This window comes from Mytilus galloprovincialis, chromosome 2 (assembly GCF_965363235.1).
Source record: "Mytilus galloprovincialis chromosome 2, xbMytGall1.hap1.1, whole genome shotgun sequence".
Lineage (NCBI taxonomy): Eukaryota > Metazoa > Mollusca > Bivalvia > Mytilida > Mytilidae > Mytilus > Mytilus galloprovincialis.
The window spans coordinates 70,282,870-70,298,768 of record NC_134839.1 but is presented as its reverse complement, the minus strand read 5'-3'; the positions used below and the strand labels follow the sequence as shown (position 1 = coordinate 70,298,768).

The following is a 15,899-nucleotide window of genomic DNA, read 5'->3' as shown; positions in this document are numbered from 1 at the left end:
TCCACCGAAATGTAGATGGGAAATATTCAGAGCATAAATAACTAGTTAACTAGTCGGGTGTTTTCTGCTTTATGGTCGGACTGTTCTCTCTTTGACATATTCCCTGTTTCAATTCTCAATGTTATTATACATGTAGTTAAAATGATACTACATTATTACAAACTTGGTAAATAGTTATCAAAGGTATCGGGGGCCGGTTTCACGAAGCTATCCTAAGACATGCCATACGATATATCTAAGGACATGTCTAATTATCCTCTTATAACTATCCTAGGACATATCTCAGACCTCGTCTCGAAGCTGTCTTAGGATGATCTTAGCTAAGACATCCTAAAAATGTCGCAAGTTCTTTAAATTTTAAATATAAACATTGATTTACGGAAATAATCATGTAAATGTAGTATGTATTTACCATAAAAGAGGGACGAAAGATACCAAAGGGACAGTCAAACTCATAAATCTAAAACAAACTGACAACGCCATAAATTATACTAAACGTATTGATTGATTAAGGATCCTCTGGTTTTATCCACTTGAATGCCTTGAAAAAATTTGCCCGGTGACCCCCATTTTTCTTTTTGTAAATCTTTTACATGTGTAATGATAAGTCATCTGTAAAAGTCTTAATTTTAATTACTTTTTAATAGTTTTTGACACCTTAAACTTGTCAATGATAAAGTTCTATGAAAATTCAAGAGAGAATATTTTTCCGCCAAAATTTCAATGGCTTATATTTCAAAAACAAGCACGGTGACCTATATATTTTTTTGCTCTTTGGATTCCTTTATTAATCCCCTATCAATATAAATTAGTGTTTTGAAAAGTTTATTACTTTGAAACTGAGAAGCGAACTACCATTTTTAATACAAAATTAAGAAAAACAAAGAATATAAAATGATGACACTTTTTTGGTACAAGTGAGTTGAATTCAATCTATAAAGATTACATTATAAGCAGGAAAAGGAGAATAGGTAATTAGATAATAGTAAGATAAATTGCAAAATTGATATAAAAGTGTAATTTATATAAATAAACGTTTGACTATCCTAAGACCATCATAAGACACCTCTCGTGTTGTCCTAACTTTATGACCAACTTTTAGAGCTATCCTAATTTAGGACCACTTTGTGAAACCCACTTAGGACTTAGATATGTCGTACGACCATCCTAAGACACGTCTTAGTCCTAAAACAGCTTCATGAAAGCTTCACGAGAGGCCCGGGATTATAATTTAATACGCCAGACGCGCGTTTCGTCTACATAAGACTCATCAGTAACGCTCAGATTAAAATAGTAATAAAGCCAAACAAGTACAAATTTGATTGATATCACTATATTTGTTATTTGTCGATATATTTGTAGTGAAGTTTTTAGCTGTTCAAAAATTTGTGTACTAATATTTAGAATCTTATAGACATCTCAATATGATGAAAATAATCTGATGAACTGGAACATGTTTTGATGTGCATGCTATGATCTGCTCTCGTATTGTTACAGATATTAAAGGATGTTCATTCTGGGATAACTTCTATTATCATTATGTTTTACTTCTTGCAATTAAATTATTTTAATCGAAATCGTTGTGTATAGTATACCCGAATTATTTGCCCTAGGGGTATGAAATGTTTATTTTTCATGCCAATTTATTGAGTTTTAATAATTGTATTTCCAGTGTCTGTTTCATAATTTGGGATTGTCGGGAAGCATAATAATTTTCGGTATCTTTTTACGTTATGAAATGTATTTATGTCAATTTATAGATTTAACAATATAGAAATTCAGCTAAAAATTCAGTTCAAATGGATTAGTTTTATTGACATACAAGAAATTTCTTGGTATTCCTAAACGGAAGATTATATAGACAGAAGAAGAATTATACGTAACAGCAAAATTATTTTCATTTACCTGTGTATAATATGACGTAATTTTTTCCAAAGTTGATGTTTTTCTCAAATTGTTTAAAGTCATAAGAAACCTCAAATTAAAAAAAATCATGCATATGTTTTTTATAACTAAATGGATAGTTTTCATTATACAACTTATGTACATATACTTTTTTCTGAGGAAAATTCTTTGATTTGTCCACATTTAGAAGAAGTTTATTTATTTTTAATTGCTTGCTTCCAGGAAGCAATTCGCCGACATGTTTTCCGTATGCATAGTGACCTGGACGTAACCCTCCTCGTACAAATCCGGCGATCGCAATACGCATGGATCTGTCATTAAAATAAACAATTATCTGATTGTACATGTTTAACACGTGCTCAATACCCATGCTTTTTGTTATTTGTTTACTATAAGGTGACAATCGGTAAACTTCGACTTTAAACACGGCATTTAATGAGCAGCCATATTTGTTAAATCATAACAGACAGAGACAAAAAAAAATTGACGATTATACGATATATTTGCGTAAAAAATGACAAAATCGTGCACAGAGTTCTAAGTTTATGATATATACATGCATTGGTTCAAAAATTGGATAAACATTATTTTTCACCACTGACTGGTTTCATATGACTTTAACACTTCACAGCAGTTTTATACTTTTACTGTAATAATTCATCCATTATTTTTATTTACCGTGTATTTACATTGTATCACAGATCAATTGTATTTTTGTTCATTGTGTTTAATTTGTGTTACTACGTTTTTTTATTGAGTTAAGTCATTCCAATTGATATTTTATAGTGCGTCTTTCTATGTTGTGATGTTACACTACTGTTTCAGAAAAGGGAGGTTTTGTACCATTAACACGTTTAATCCATTACAATTGTTTGCACCTATCCTAAGACAGGAATCTGATGATATTGGTTGTCATCTGTTTATGTGGTTCATAATTGTTTCTGGTTTTTTATATACATTAGACCGTTGGTTTTCCAGTTTGAATGGTTTCACACTGGAGCCCCTTAATTTATAGCTTGCTGTTCTGTGTGACCCTAGGCTTCGTGTTGAAGACCGTAACTTGACCTATAATGGTTTACTTTTATAAATTGTGACTTGGATGGAGAGTTTATTTTTAAATCCACAATATAAAGTGTGTGTGTGTGTTTGTGACCGGGAAAGGGGGGAATGATAAACAGTAATCATTGATGTGTTACTAATTACTAATATACCTTCAAACAGTGTCTGCTCACAATTTGTTTGTCACTTGTAGTTAATTTTTTTCCTATTCAGAGTAAATAATGAAAAAGTATAATCTAATTACACAGAGAGGAAGCATCAGTTATAGTTGATCCGTAATACAGTATATACCTGCGTAATAGTTCCGTAATTCATCTCAATAATACATTTTAAAGAAACCAAACTATGAAACAGCAATGCAAATCTAAAAAAAAATGAACTATTGTTAATATCGGCTAATAAAGAAACTATTTTAGCATTTATCATAACTTTTAAAGATTAAACAATACATAGATATAAGTAGATGTTGTAAATTCCGGATAATTTTCCAATCAGAATCAAACGCGGTTATATGTAAGACTGGCAGTGATTCTCTATTGCAGTCTAAAGAGGAGATTTTCTTTTAAAATAAATTAAGAAATTCGTATTATATTCAAGATATTTTATCATCGGTATATAGAAGAATAAAAATTTAAACAGAGAATAATTTCCTTGGATGGACACTCAACATATAAATGTTTCATAAGTCAAATGATTTAGAATTAAAGTTCTAGGACAAAGTCTGCTTGTCGTGTGTGTTGTCTCCTCACGTGTGGCTATGGGATCAATATGTAGGATCTTCAAGGATGCTATCTTTTATCATACAACCAATGTCAGTTTGATATGGTTAACAAATGGAATCGATTTCAGGAACTATATCTTCTACAAGTCAACAATCGTATAAAAGAATTGTTTTACAATATTTTGCTATTGAAATACTGAATATGTTGGTGCTAAAAGACAACATGAATAGGCCAATTCCCGTATAATACGATATTTCTCGACAGCTAATTTGTTTAGTATTTAAAAATCTTGGAAGTTATTCCTTTTAGATTTGATCATTTTACTGTCTCGAATGGAGAATTTCGTTTATACTTCCCCGAACGGTTGATTTTTTTCTATAATCAGCGTGTGGTTCGTTATAATTTAGTTCTTTAAAGGTCTTGATTTCCTCCGAGTTTGCTATCATGACGTCATGGAGAAAGGTGGATATGCATGATGCCGTCTCATAACCAGTACATGAGTATTCATTTGTATGCTGGAAATAATCAGATCAACTGGAACATATGCTTGATTTGCATGCTCTTGTATTGTCTGAAATAACTTCTATTATGTTTCTACTTCTTCCAATTAAGTTATTTTAATCGAAATCGTTGTGCAATATATATATAAAAAATCTCCCATATAATTATCAATAAAAAATCTTCGAAAAAAGTTTGAACTTCCGACATATTCCTCATTCGTATGCAAGCGTTCCCCTTAAAAGGGTTTTAAACTGACACACAGTTAATATCGCCATTAATAACATGGTAAGATTGTTGGAATATGGCGTAAACAAATCGAAGAAATGAAAGGTTAATTTTTTTTTTATGTTGATCTATTCGATAAAGAGATGTTTCCACGGCTACCAGACGTGATATTTCCATGGCTATCAGACCTGATATTTCCATGGCTATCAGACCTGATAGTTCCATGGCTACCAGACATAATATTTCCACGGATACCAGACGGCATATTTCCATGGATATCAGACATGGTAAGTCCACGGACACCATACGAGATACTACCACGGATACCAGGCGTGTTATTTCTACGGACATCAGACGATAAATTTCTACGGATAACAGACTTTTTATTACTGTCGAGTTCGTTCCTGTAATCAATAACCTTATAAGTTTTGATGGCACCATTTCGAGGATCACTACACCATATACTTCCTTTTTCGTCAATTGTAACGAGTCTTCCAAAGCCATCTTTATCGTCTGTCTGACCAACTCCAACCAATTTTCCAAACCGATCTACCATATGATATTCATCATCGGAAGTCACTATAAAATGTCCATTTGGACCGCCACAGAGTCCTAAAGGAAAAAACTTGTCACTTATTCCAAATAATGATAATGGAAATGGAACCATCGGCCTCCCTTTGTAAGTGTGGGACGATTTGTCTTTTTCGTGTATCACTATCATTTCTTTATTTCCTTGGTCGACCACAGAGATGACCATCCTATTTTTGTCGTATGCTAGTATACGTGGATATGCTAAAGTGTTGCCCAATAGTTTGTCTAGTCTGAACAACGGTTCTCCCCGAAATGAGTATACCTGAAGATACCCTGTTCGTCTGGTAGGCTTTTCCTTACGCTCCAGTAATCGGTTTGGACCACATGCGAGTATATTTCCATTGGACAATTCTACTAAATCAAGTGGGTAAAAATCTTGGCAAGTTGCAAAGTTGGACCAGCGGCTGAATGCGTATTTCTTAATTAATTTATGAACAGGAAATGTCGCCAACAAAGTGTTAATGTCCGTTTCAATAACTCCACTACACTGCATTTGGGATGGTGTTCTTATCCTTATTTTTTCATGTATTCTATCAGTCTGGTCAAATTTTAAAATGAAATTAACCTGATCGGGCACAACATAAACTCCTCCATATTTAGACGCTCGTACAGAATGAATAGTACGGTTCCCCTGGTTGTCTTGAGGAATGTCTATAACGAAGTAAGATTGCAGTTTACAAGTAAACATTGTCCGAACTCCTTGTAGTAGCAAGTGTATTGGGATCGAACCGTCTTCGTCGTTTTCGTCATCTGAGGAGTTATTATCAACGATTGAGTGAATGTGAGACTTGAAACACTTCTTACAAAATAATGAACCACAAACAAGACAAAAACTTGATATTTTTTCTGTTTCCTGGCATTTAAGGCAATACTTTTGCGGCTTTGGTATATCAACGAAATAATTGGTGATTAATTGACTAGGTCCACCTGCTGGCAGGTTAAACTTAGAACGACACAGTGGACATACTAAATCTCTACTGTCGGTCTTAATGTCGTCGGAATAATCTTTTATGCATTTTAAACAAAACGTATGCCCACATTCGAGTAGTTTTGGTAATATGATTCCATCAAAACATATTGGACATGTAAATTCTTCTGTCGTCATCTGAAAAGAAAAAAATAATTCAACATTAATATTGGGGAGGTAGAAATCTCTTTATATCAAGCACCACACTCCTGTAAATGTTCATCTCGTACCAAACCATTCGAAGAATTACAATAGAAGTTGTTTTTGAATCTACGTGAGGTTGTTAACGTCCACGCCAGTTGGGTTCTGGTTGATAATTGTCTAATTGGCAATCGTACCATATTGAGAGACTGACAGAATTTGGCAACAAACTATAGTTTAACAATTTTCATTTACGCGAGTAAACAGATGTGTTTGTTTCAATCTCCTTTTTATTCCCAATTTATGGGCATTATGTTTTCTGGTCAGTGCGTTCGTCCGTTCGTTCATTCGTTTGTCCGCCCTTCCGTCCGTCTGTCCCGCTTCAGGTTAAAGTATTTGTCGAGGTAGTTTTTGATGAAGTTGACGCCCAATCAACTTGAAACTTAGTATACACATGTTCCCTATATGATATGATCTTTCTTATTCTAATGCGAAATTAGAGTTTTTACCCCATTTTCACGGTCCACTGAACATAGAAAATGATAGTGCGGATGGGGCATTCGTGTACTATGGACACATTCTTGTTAAGATAAAAAAAAGTAATCATTAAAACAAGATGGTAATTGTACTAAAGCTGCAAGGGAATTTGTTTGAAATGATAAGAAATGAAGTTATATAATTGAGGTTTTTTTTTTTAACAATTTATTTCAAAGTAAAGTTTGTGTGGGTCAAAAGTCAACGCGGCAGCAACCAAACAAATAAAATTAAACCGTTGGCGATCATCGGTTGTAGACTAAATACTCTAGTTCAGGAAAGCAATGCGCATGTGCAAGATCGATCGTGATTTTGCGTTATCGACTAATTAGATACGAGATTTGATAAACTGGGGGCATTATCAGTTTATTGATTTACCAAATCGTATGGAACGCCGTAACTGCCTTATGTGTACTTGTTTCTAGATACGCTTATACTTTTCAATATATGCACATAGTTTTTCTATATATGCACATACTTTTTCTATATATGCACATACTTTTTCTCTATATGCACATAGTTTACTTTATATGCACATAGTTTTTCTATATATGCACATAGTTTTACTCTATATGCACATAGTTTACTTTATATGCACATAGTTTACTTTATATGCACATAGTTTTTCTATATATGCACATAGTTTACTTTATATGCACATAGTTTTTCTATATATGCACATAGTTTACCAAAGGCCATGTGAGCTTTTGTCATCACTTGGCGTCCGTCGTCCGTCCGTCCGTAAACTTTTGCATTCTGATCTTCTCCTCTGAAACCCCTTGGTCAATTGAACTGAAACTTGGTATGAAGCATCCATGGGAGGTCCTTTACAAAATTTGCATAAATCATCCAGGTCCGTTAAAAATAAAATGGCTGCCATGAGGATTTACATGTTTTGATTGGTTGAAATTTAAAACTTCTTCTCCTCTGTAGCAGTAGAGCCAAATGAACTGAAACTTGGTATGAACCATCCATGGGAGGTCCTATACCAAGCATACCAGGTGAGGTTACAGGCTCACCACTTGAGCCTCTTGTTCTATAACAAATTGGTTATGTGATTAAAAGGAATCCACTGTATACTACTTGACTTTGACCTCATAAAACCTTGCAAGTGCCAAATATGTCTTATTTCCATATTTATTAAGTTCACAGAAGACTTAACCCGTACATGTATTATTATGCTAAGCTCAAAGTGTAAATGCTTTATGCATTACAATTTACATCTACTTGTTCATAAAATGCAATCTTTTTGAATGAAATTTCATGTCATTTTTATGCCGCATCTTTGCAAATACAACAGCTTTTGAACACTTTGCAACACTAGTCCATCATTATATATAAAAGAACTGATAGGGGATAAAAAACACATGATATATCATCCCACCACAGAACAGCACAAGGACATGCACAAAACAACAGCCAAAGGTCACTGTAGTGGTCTTCAACAATGGCATCACCTACACTACCAAGTGAGTTCAAGCAGGCTCCTTACAAAAAGTGCAAGCAACTAGACATAAACAACCTGGAAGACACAGCGACAAAATGACCCCATGAAAACAAAACAACAAATAAAAAAAGACAGCCACTGAACACTGGATCCTGGCTTGGGACAGGCACATAAAGTATGTCAAGGTCACAAACTCTTGTAACTGGGGGTACCTTATACGGAATAATTTACTATTTATGTTGATGGGTACGTGGGGTAGCCCTGTGTGAGCATTGCATAAAATACCTCTAGTTTTACTTTTATAACTACTACATGTCAATATGTTCTGTAATCAGAACCTGGTTTGAGACGAGCTATGTAATGCTAGATTGCCTATATTTTGTGGTTGCTGGTGAATAATAGAGAAAAGTTTAGGTACTAAGTTATCTTAACTGTTGATAAAGGTACAGCTAGAATCAATACAAAATCTTCCTAGTACCAAAAACAATATTATGTCTGTAATCATGCTAAAACAACAACAACAACAATGTTTTACTTTAAATCACATGTAATTTTAATGATTTTGTTAATGTTAATTATTTGCCGAAATGATCTCCAAAGACTTTAAATAGTCATCAATACCAAAGTTCTCGCCTGTTCGATTCAATTCATTATTTAGGATCTCCCTACATTGTTCATTTATAAGATTTAAGGGTTGAAATATTGGCCTTTCTCCATCTCTGGTAGCTTCATTGTTCTGTTCTCCAACTCCTAATTCTGGTAATTCCGTCTCATTCATTTGCATGCCAACTGGGTTCTGAACTTGCCCTGAGCCCAAAGCTGCAGGGGAGTAGCCTAAACGGTCCTTATTCTGTGACAACCCCATGCTGTAGACCACCCATTCAGTCTTCTGTTAATTTCATCCTTGAAATTATAGTGCAGCGCTGCCAAATGTAGATCATTTAAGGGGTCAAGGATATCATGATCCTCCATGTAGTAGAAAAGATTATAAAAATAGCACAAGACGCCTTCAAAAATGTCCCTCCAGAGTCTTTCGATCCGTTGATTATGTGTACTGGGACCTGTGATCATGCCGCTTTCACCTCGTTCCGTCAGCATAAAATCTGCTACAGAAACATTTTCCCGTCCCTTGTCGGATCTTACTTTTAATGGTATGCCATAATTATCAACACCGGTGAGGAAGCTTTCCAAAACAGTTTTAGAAGTGTTATTGTCATTACACGAAAGAAACATAATCATCCTACTAAACCCGTCAATGCCACCAATTATTACAAATCTCCATCGAATTAGTTTATGGTTGGTGTCTATGTGCCACAAATGGTTAGGGGCCATTACGTTATAAGTTCTCCGATGGAGACGACCAGCTTTCCTTGCTCGAACTCCAGACGAATTTATTTCATGAATGCAGTCCCTTAGTCGCCATCGTTGTATTTTTAAACCCTTCGTTCTTAACAGTTGTCGAAGCATTTGCTCGCCACACATTGGGAAATCTTTAATGGTTTCCGAAACTACTCTTTCCAGATCACCATCGTCTATTTCTGAAAAGCCTTGTTTTGACAATCCAAACTGAGCCATTCGGCGATATATTGTGCGCTCTGATACTAATAAAAGTTTTGCAATATCGGATATTTGGAATCCACAATCTAACAAACTGTCTAATGTTAATTTATCAATATCAAATTTTGGTGCTCCAGAGTATCCTCCTATTTTCTGTGGTTTGGATTTTCCATATTTTACACATTCTGCCCGCAATCTCATCATGTCGGTTGCGTTTGGAATACCTAAAAACTGCAAATTTTGTTTTGAAAGCAGACTTATTATATCAGGAGTTATAGCTTCCCGTTCAAAACTTTCGTAAACTTCTTGCAATCCCACTTTCCTTAAAACAGTCAGCATCAGTGGCTCTGCCATTTTATTTACCATTACGGTACCCAGGATTCCTTCAATCAGGAAATAGTAAAGTATATTGAATACAAGTATATCCTTGAAGAACTATCAAGAAAATAAGGGAAAAGTATACACACGGAGAACGATGTGTATACATAGTAAACTATGCGCATATATAGATAAACTATGTGCATATAGAGAACAAGTATGTGCGTATAGAGAAAAACTATGTGCATATATAGTAAAACTATGTGCATATATAGAAAAACTATGTGCATATATAGAAAAACTATGTGCATATAAAGTAAACTATGTGCATATAAAGTAAACTATGTGCATATAGAGAAAAAGTATGTGCATATATAGAAAAACTATGTGCATATATTGAAAAGTATAAGCGTATCTAAAAACAAGTACACATAAGGCAGCTACGGCGTTCCATAGAATCGGCATCGTTATTACTGTAGTCATATGCATAATTTATTTTCACATGCTATGGCAAACGAAAATATATACAACATATGACAAATAAAAGGCAGCAGAGAACAGAAGTTACAGAGTATACAATAATATTATGACATTATATGTGATCTAATTTTCCAAGCGGCTGCATTTGAATAAATGCATGATAGTTTTTACTGTCAGAGATTTAGAATAAATTATCTAACTTGTGCCGATTTGGCCAAGAATAATAGAATAAATATAAAATTCTACGTGCACAGATCTATACGTTGGACATGATAAAACAAAATGATATTCGTCTTCCAAAACATTCATATTGCAACATATACAAATTCTATTTTCTCTTTGAGTATTCAGATAACGACCAGTCTAAGTGTGCCGCTACGCAATTTTGTTAATATAGATACTTTACAATGAAAATCTAAGTATCTTTCAAAACCAAATACTACTTTATATCGTTTATAAATACAAAGTTTGTTACATTCTTCTAAAGCTGAAGATTCCACTGACATATTAAAACAGACTATTTTGACCGTTATGTTAATTAATCTTAATTACAAAAGCAACGGTTAGATATATGTCACCTGGCTTTGAATGTTACCTTCACGCAAAAATGGACAGATTCATGCTGTGATGTTCACTTAGCAGATCGTCTGTATATTCAAGAAGGTACAGGTGCTATTTCATTACCATATCTGAGGAACTGATCTTAGGTCATAAAAATAAAAGTCAATCAACACCTAGGCCATATGGTATCATAAAGTTTTACCTTAAACTATTAATCTCACCAGGCGACAGTTAGAGACAATTTATATACCCTTAATAATCGTAATCATGTTCTGACAGTTAGGTACCATTAAAATATATGTTCAAAATGCTAGCCCTGATTGCATGCGTGTATTTACATAAATGTTTTGTGCTTAATTCAAATGCATCGGATAGATGGGTCGTTCAGCATTTTATTTTGATATATTGTGAAGCATACATAATATTGTATACAGAACATCAAGTTAATTCCAATATATATAGTTTGGCATTTGATTACATACTTTTAATGCACAGTTCTGTCGTATATTTATTTTTGTGTCAGTAAATTCACGTTAGTAGGTAGAAAAATGATACCAAATGCGATTTTTTTTGTTATACTACAATTACTATAGAAAAAAGACCCCCCCCCCCCCCAGACAAAAAGAAAATTAGTGTCGTCTTGTCGAAAGCAAGGAGGTCTTTAAGATTTATGAGTGAAATAGCTGCCTACTTGCTTTTGACATACATCCTTCTTTTTGACAAGTTTCGCTATACTTAGCGATGCTAGGTTCCGTCGTCAGCATTCACGCCGACTAATTCAGCATTTAGGTTCAGTCTGTGGTTAAAGTTTTGTTTTACATCAAAATCGTTGTCAAACATAATGGAATTTCGGGAAATTGGGAGCTTCTTTCTGTCCAAAATACAGTATCCAGGGCAAAATTTTGCAAATATTTATTTTCATTTTCCCGTAGTTTACTACTAGATGGACTTCGTTTTTCCTGAACAGTTAATTTCATGTTTTGTCTGAAGTAAAGGTTTTCGTGCAGTCGTCAATAACCGTTTTGTTTAATCGTCCAGTTGCAAGTTAAAAGCATATCCATGCAGGTCAAGATCATGATAATGATATATGAATGTTGAAACTATTTTGTTCTACATTGCGCTGGACTTTCACTCGTAAGTGGGTGCGACTTTTTTGCTAAGATTTTAATTCCATATGACGAGCTGTAGCTGTTTGATTTTATGGGAACTTTATATTTTTATTATGGTTTGAACAAGGAACGTATATACTGTACCAAGGTTTAACGGTCAGATTATTTATGATACAATATTGAAAACATAACATTTATGAAGCCATGATGTTTATTTTTTATTGAATACATCGCATAATATCATTCATTACGACTATGTGTTATGACCAGCAACAACTTTTCAAAAAGCTCCGTCTTACATGACAATCATATGGTTTAGATTGTTTATCTATATTCTCCCGAAAAAAGGCTAAAGAGAATAAATTATGTAGTGTCACCATTGTATGCTATACTGTTTTGGCAATTAATGCCATTACGCCAGCATGTTTCTGGAAAATTATTTCAATCAACAAAAATTATATTTCTGCACATAAACTTCTTCAAAGTTCTTAACAGCTTCCAGGGGACTTGAAGGACCTCGTTCCTTCTTTATCAAACATTTCAATTTTCTTTTCCAATTTTCTCCCGTAATTTTTAAACACTATGTCCCGAAATTTTTCAAAATATTACTTATTTTACTTTATTACACATAAACATAAACAAAAAACAGATGACACTCAACGACTTTTCACAGGTAAACGGGAAAGCGGCAGGCGTCCTAATAAACGCCTATTAAACACCGAATATTGATGTGTACCATATATGACTTTGCCCCCAGTTCAACCAAATCTCGTATATTCTCGCATGAGTTTTTAATTAAACGCTTGACCCACTCAGAATTCTAGGTCGCGAACAAGCTTTCCCTGAACTACTGTATTAATAATGTCTAATAAATCTGTAAAGCTTGGAAAAACTTGGTGTCTGGTTAAAAAAGAGATGGTATGAACATCTAATTTCCCAAAAGACAAATAACATTAAGAATAAACAGGACCATTATTGGGACAATCACAAGAAATTTAACGGGATTAAACTGATTTGTTGAAAAGTCCTCCTCATTTTAATGTAGATCCATGGAACAAAAAAAGATACAAACAAGAATGTACAACAAATTAGTTCAGAAAAAGCACTTACTTCTTTACTATCGATAGAATTAAACATCAGAATGTCAGATATAAACAAAAGAGCAATACATCATATCAAATAATAAGTGCTGTGGCTGAAAATCAAACTCAAATTTCTTTTTAAAAAAAAAGGTTGAAAATAGCTTCAACTTTTACTACTAGGAATCTTTAGTTCAACACTTCCTTGTAAACAGTTATCTGGATCTCCTTCTATCAAGGAAATCACAATAGAAATCACAAGCACTGGAATATCTGGAATACCTGTTAATAACACATGATATCACCTACTCTTATATTTAAACGTCCACACTACTGAGTTATCATACTGTAACGTCTGATCAGTTTTATAGCAAGGCATGTTCTTTTGCAATACAAAAAATAAATTATAAAATATTTCAATTCAGAAAAAAATCTTTCCATGTACACACATTTCCTAATCAGCAGGAATCTACTTCGTGAAAATTATCTCTTCATTAAAATGGAAGCCATTGTAGGGAATACGCGGTGCCAATTTTGCTCTTGGAAACCGATAAATTTATCCACATTGCACCATTACGATCCTTATATGCAAGTTTTTTTTTAAAAAGACAAATGTATCAACTAGTAAATGAGCATCAGTTAGGCAGCAACCATTTGATTTTCTGGGGGGGGGGGGGGGGGGGGGGGGGGCTATGGTTTTTTTTCTGCACAAATTTTTTTGTCGCGAAAAACAATCTAATTTTTTTCCCGACAATTCGAAAAACATTTTTTTTTCTTTCACTTTTAGCATTACATATAGTGGCAGCTGAGGGTGAAACAAACAATTTTTTTTTTCACAGAATCAAAAACAAATTATTTTTTTCTCCAAAAACTGGAAACAAACCTTTATTTTCCAAAAAAAAAACATAGCCCCCCCCCCCCCCCCCCCCATAAAATCAAATGGTTGCTGCCTTAATGATCTTGTCTGCATTGATTCAACTTAAAACTATTGTCTGATCGGTTGTCAGGTTGAATTTTCGAAAATTCATAAACATTTCAAAAAATTCTACTTAAATATTTCGTGGAAGGGCAGACTAGATTTTTTAAGTGGTTGAAGACTATAAACCCTAGATATCACACACAAAAAAATATAGTTATTTCACTTGACCCATATATTTCATCTTTTAGCACTGTGGTTGTTTTTATATTATAAAGTCAACCTGTAGCTTTGATATATAAAAATGATAGAATCTGAAGCGAGACGATGTATGAAATATTCTTGCTTTGTACGATATCAAGACAAAAATATTCAACTCAAACACGCCCTAACATAAAAATGTGCACTCGATTTTCTCTTTTCGGTACAATTGTTACCCTTTTTTTTAGATTTTTTTCTTGAGTCACATAATGGAAGGGCAGACACGAACATTACTGAAACTAATAGGAGGTTTTGCATTTTCTTCATCCAACTTGAAAGATACCCCATGTCGTCGACTTGATATCTAATTGTTCTGCTTAACTATGTTCAAGATAAATTGAAAACTTATGCAAATGGTGATTTTAAAATAAAACACTTCGTAGTTGAGAAGAAAATTGTCATTTTATTTGTTTTCTATTAACTTTTAAAATTTGTGTTACTATAGTAAACATCACAGTAAGCATTTATCGCCTTCTCTAACAAAGAGCTTCGATTCTTTTGTTCTATTTCAACTGGGTTTCCGACTTAACGAAACGAAATGGAAACGTGTCTTTCATTGAACACATAGTGTACGCTTTATACTGTGAAGATATATCTGGGAAATATTTAATTCTTAGAAGAGGTTAAAAGCATTGTTTCAATTATCAATTTATTTTAATTTTGTCTCAATTTGTATGTTAATTCTGGGAAAATAATGGGAAAATACCCAATTGTTCTTCCTTTCAACATATAAATAGTTGAGACCATTGCTTTAGATACAAATTGATGAAATGAAAAGATCCTTTTTTTTTTTGTTTACCTTACCTCGCACAACTTTTATGTTTATTTAAGAGAAAATTTTGTATAAATTGTACCTTTTACATAGCACCATCTTTTGCCGATCCAAGTGACAGCTAATTATAACAAAACAACCCTAATGACATGACTTCAATACGTATGTTTCCTCAGTTTCCTATTCCGCATATATAGCTGGTTATCAGCAACTTGAAATCTGCACGGGATGGGGATATTTATTATCTAAAATCTGTCGTTACCAACTATGGAAACATAAAATCAGTTGTTCATAACAACTGATATTATGTTTATAAATAAGGTGCCTAGAAAATGAACCTAACGATATTAGAGTAGATCTGATATTTAACTTCCTCCCCGAGCGGGGCTGGACTCTGTACTTTTTTATTTCTAACTTCTACGACAAGACCGTTTAGCATTGCGCAGACACCTCATCCCCTCCTCTAACTATAGCTTTTAAAAATAAGCTTTCGTTTCGGGAGGTGTTATCTTCTCGTAGGAATTAAACAAGGATATCTGATACGCATATACGTATATTATATACCGTAAAAACAAAATGGTCGTGTGTGTCAATCTTAATAATTGCATTCAAATAAATTATCATTTTTTATCTGAAGATTTCTGTTTCCGCATTTCCGTGCAAGTCAATGGCATACAATTTTCAACAAAGTGCATCTTTTTAATACTCAAATTTAACATATATTTACTATTTGACTATATAAACTTACATTTTT

At 33.6% G+C, this 15,899-nt stretch overlaps 1 long non-coding RNA gene across 1 annotated transcript in view; it reads right to left on the bottom strand.

The window, feature by feature from the left end:
* Positions 1-4,513: 4,513 nt before the first annotated feature.
* LOC143064275 (uncharacterized) overlaps positions 4,514-15,899 on the bottom strand; it is a 12,845-nt gene continuing 1,459 nt past the window's right edge. Inside the window, exon 2 of the long non-coding RNA XR_012975212.1 lies at positions 4,514-6,108. This is a non-coding gene — a long non-coding RNA (uncharacterized LOC143064275). The remainder of the gene's footprint in view (positions 6,109-15,899) is intronic.